This window comes from Cherax quadricarinatus, chromosome 17, assembly GCF_038502225.1.
Source record: "Cherax quadricarinatus isolate ZL_2023a chromosome 17, ASM3850222v1, whole genome shotgun sequence".
NCBI lineage: Eukaryota > Metazoa > Arthropoda > Malacostraca > Decapoda > Parastacidae > Cherax > Cherax quadricarinatus.
In genome coordinates, this window is record NC_091308.1 from 4,721,734 (window position 1) to 4,726,683 (window position 4,950).

Below are 4,950 nucleotides of genomic sequence, written 5' to 3' on the forward strand. Positions count from 1 at the left end.
TCTTGCTGAACAAGTTCTGCCACCTTCCTTCTCCCACTTCCTGAAAACCAACCCACTGGGCACTCCCTTTCCTGATCATGCCCGTCTCCTACTTCAACAGCTCATTCTTTCTACTAAATCACAGGTTGAAGATGCCTTCTTTACTCTCCGTCAACGTCAACGTGCTCTCTTTGCGGCTCTACCACAGGATCTCTGTAACCTTCTCTCTACCATTGCCTTTGACACTGCTCGCCTGAATGCGCAAATTCATTCTTCCAAACTACAAAATAAACTTCAACGTCTCATCTCAGCTAGCCCTTGGTCTAAATTCTCCCTCACTGACTGTGTTACTAATCTGTCTTCTGTCTCACTCTCTCAGTATGAGCTTGAACTTCTTGGTTTTGGTCTTTCCTTTGCCACTTCGCCTACTCCTCGCGCTGGTATTTCCCTGATTAGCTCTTTTGATTCCTTTCGTCAATCTCGCTTCCGTAATCTTCCTGACTTGTCCACTTTTCGTGGCGCTCTCCTTCCTGCTCTTGTTAGTCTGTTCTCCAAGAATCACCACCTTCCACGCCGTTACCAACTTGCCCTTTCTTCTCTTAAATCTAACACTAACATTGTCATACTATCTTCTGACAAAGGTAATTCGGTAGTTATCCTTGATCGCGAGGATTACCTCCGTAAAGCTGATGTCTTGCTCTCTGACTCACGCACCTACACTCCTCTCGTTTCCAACCCTCTTGATCGCATCAAGAGAACTTTCAACAAAAAACTAAGGACTCTCTCCGACCTCTGTCCTCCTGACTTTGACCTTGTCCAACGGTTTCGTGTCATCTGTCCCTCTCTTCCCTATTTCTATGGCCTTCCCATAACTCATAAACCTGATATTCCTCTTCGTCCTATCATATCCTCTAGAGGTTCTGTCTCTTATTCTCTTGCTTCTTGGCTGGCCAAAACCCTCACTCCCTTTCTTGGTACTTTTTCTCCTGCCCACCTCCGTCACTCTCAAGACTTCATTGAACGGGTTCGCTCTCTCCCAACCTGTAAGATGCTTAGTCTTGACGTTGAGTCCCTCTTCACCAATGTCCCTCTTGATGATGTCCTTGATTTCCTTAGAGAGAAGGCCCATGAAGGGTTTCTTCATCTCCCTATCCCCACTGATGTCTTTCTTGATCTGATCCGCCTCTGTGTGGACTCTAACTCCTTTTCCTTCCAAGGGAAATATTATTCCCAAACCTTCGGTGTCGCTATGGGCTCTCCTCTCTCTCCTGTCCTTGCTAATCTTTACATGGAATACTTCGAGACTGTTCTTCTTCCTACCCTCGATGTGCAACCTTCACTCTGGCTCCGCTATGTGGATGACATCTTTGCTCTGTGGCCTCATGACTCCAGTCTCTTCCAACCTTTTCTTGAAGCTCTTAACAATCTTGCCCCTTCCATTAAGTTTAAAGCTGAATGGGAATCTAATTCCTTACTTCCTTTCCTTGATGTCCATGTCCACCGCTCAGATACAGGTTTTTCCTTTTCCGTTTACCGTAAACCTATGCACAGTGGCATGTACATTCACTACTTTTCCTATCATGCTTCCCCTGTCAAGAAAAGTGTTCTTATCTCCCTCTTTCTCCGTGCCCTCCGCATCTGTGATCCTCAGTTCCTTCCAGCAGAAATTTCCACTCTTTATAATTCGTTCTCCCGTCTTGGCTACCCTTCCCATTTCATAGACTCTGCCCTCTCACGTGCTAAACGCAATTTCTTCTCTCCCAAACTCTCTACTCATGGGAACTCTTCTATCCTCTGCCTTCCCTACATTTCCGGTCTTTCTAATCTCAACAATTCTCTCCGTCCCTTAGACATCAAGCTTACCTTCCGCCAGACTAACACTCTTCGCACTAATCTCGTTCATACCTCTCCTCCCTCTACAGATGTTCCTGGTGTCTACTCTATTTCTTGCTCCTCCTGTCCTCTTCAATACTTCGGAGAAACTGGTCGATCTCTTTCTGACAGACTTAGGGAGCACAAAAATAGTGTTAGGCTTGCCGACACTAACAATGCTCTTTTCTGTCACGTCAGAGATCATAGCCATCCTATTGACTGGTCTTCTGCTAAAACTGTCTTCCCTACTTCCAACTCGAACAGTCGCCGTTTAGTTGAATCCTCTCTTATACACAACTTTCCTTGTATGAACCTTAGCCCTGGCTTCGTCTCTGTAGATGCCTTCCTCTCCCACTACATTGTAAAATGCTCCAAACTTCAGAACACCCGTGACTTAACCTGAATCCTCATTTTTTCTTCTTCTTCTTTTTCTTCTTCCTCTTCCCCTATCCTCTCTCCTTTTCTCCTCTGGGTTGTCTTTCTCTCTCCTGTCTCGTGTTTCTGTTCCTTCTTTATATTTTTTTTTCACCACTTCCCCTTTGACGCACCTCGGTGAGCTTGCTCTCCCTCTGTGGGTTTCTAGCTCTCTTGCAGTGCTCCCCTTCCTTTGTATTTGACTGGCTCGTCTTCCTTATTTCCCACTTCTACCACTACTACTACCTCTTCTTCTTCTACTACATCTACTGATGAAATTAGACACATGTGCGGCGTCTGGTTGTCTTTGTTGTGGACGTTTCGCCATCCAGTGGCTGGCTGGATGGCGAAGCGTCTACGGTGATGATGCCCGGGTGTTGTGCGTGTGTCATTTCATCCTGTCGGTATTATATACAATTCTTGTACTACTACTACTACTACTACTACTACCACTACTACTACCTCCACCTCTTCCTGCCTATATATAGCCGTCCTGCTCCTCCTCTGTTAGTGTGACTTTGTCAATGGTCCAAGTCGGACCGAAACGTCGTCGTAAGCTTCTGTCTTTTATGTGCGGGTTATTTGTGTATCGTTCCAGTCACGGTATTGTGCCTTTTTGTTATTTATTTAATTACTGGTGTATACACAATACTAGCGTGGAATCAGCGTTGGTATATACACCAATGTGGATTTATCGTTGGTATACATTTTCTTAAAATATTTTTTTGCTTACGTTCGAGAAGGCAGTTTTCACGTCTGGGATACTATTAATACATTAAAAGTAATACTGTTGGGTGTATTTCAATTATTATGGTTGATTACCACCTTGCAAGTTGCAGACCTTCAACACTAAATATAATGAGTAATTTACATTTGGTCAACTCGTACACAAAAAAATGTAGGGAACTCCTTCATTTTTTTTTTATTCGCCGGTATTCTCCCGGCCCAGGTCTTTTCCAAGTAGTGGTGACCCGGCCTTGGCTCCCCATCTGGGGAGTGTCTCGACATTAATATCATTCTTAACTACACTTGTTTCAGTCGCTGCGTGATTAGTAAGATTATTTAGGTACGGGTACACATAAATACAGTTACATAAATTATCATAACAGCATATGTGTAGATTACCTAGGATGACCCAAAAATGTGTAGATTACCTAGGATGACCCAAAAATGTGTAGATTACCTAGGATGACCCAAAAATGTGTAGATTACCTAGGATGACCCAAAAATGTCAAACAAAGTGATATATCCATAGGGGTCCTTGTATTTATATTGGGGTCCTTGTATTTATATTGGGGTCCTTGTATTTATATTGGGGTCCTTGTATTTATATTGGGGTCCTTGTATTTATATTGGGGTCCTTGTATTTATATTGGGGTCCTTGTATTTATATTGGGGTCCTTGTATTTTCATTGGGGTCCTTATATTTTCATTGGGGTCCTTGTATTTCCATTTGGGTTCTTGTATTCCCATTGGAGTTCTTGTATTCCCATTGGGGTCCTTGTATTTCCATTGAGGTCATATTTCCATTGGAGTCCTTGTATTTCCATTGGAGTCCTTGTATTTCCATTGGAGTCCTTATATTTCCATTGGGGTCCTTGTATTTCCATTGAGGTCGTATTTCCATTGGAGTCCTTGTATTTCCATTGAGGTCCTTGTATTTCCGTTGAAGTCTTATTTCCATTGGAGTCCTTGTATTTTCATTGGGGTCCTTGTATTTCCATTGGGGTCCTGGTATTTCCATTGGAGTCCTTGTATTTCCATTGGGGTCCTTGTATTTCCATTGGGGTCCTTGTATTTCCATTGGGGTCCTTGTATTTCCATTGGGGTCCTGGTATTTCCATTGGGGTCCTGGTATTTCCATTGGGGTCATTGTATTTCCATTGAGGTCCTTGTATTTCCATTGGGGTCCTTGTATTTCCATTGGGGTCCTTGTATTTCCATTGGGGTGCTTGAGAAAGGTATCCCTGTATCCCGTAAGCCCAGCCCTCTCTACCTCAGGGATCCTAGGAAAGTATCCCCTTATCCCATAAGCCTGTACGTCGGTGATCCGAGAAGGATATCCCTGTTTCCCATAAGTCCAATCCTCTCTACCCAACATGATCCGGAAATGGTATCCTTGTATTCAGTAAGCCTAGCCTCTTCTACCCCTATGATCAGAGCAAGATATCCCCTTATCCGATAAGCGCTCTAAGTGAACCCAGAAAGGTATTCCGGTGTGACTTGTAAATGCTCCGGGTCGGACTCAAACATCATCATACATTTCTCTCTCCTATGTGCGGGTTATTTGTGAATTGTTCCAGTCACGATATTGTACCTTTTTGTTCTTTCTTTATTCCCGTATCCCATAATCTCAGCCTTCTCTACCTGGAAATAAATGGTATAAAATACCGACACAATGGCAATATAAACACAAATGCAGTATAATGTGATCCTTTATACTGCATTTGTGTTTATATTGCCAGCCTTCTCTACCTCAGTGACCCAAGAAACGTATTAGGGTATTCAATAAGCTCAGCCACCTCTACCTGAACCATCTGTGATCTACGACTTGCAGGTCGCTAGCGGAAACAGCCTGGGAGGGCAAAAACATAGAAACAGGTCACAGGTACATCACTAGTGACTAGTGCTTCTGGGCTGCGCCACTCCTGGTGCAGCGTCTCTCAGTGTGTTATTGACTAGTGA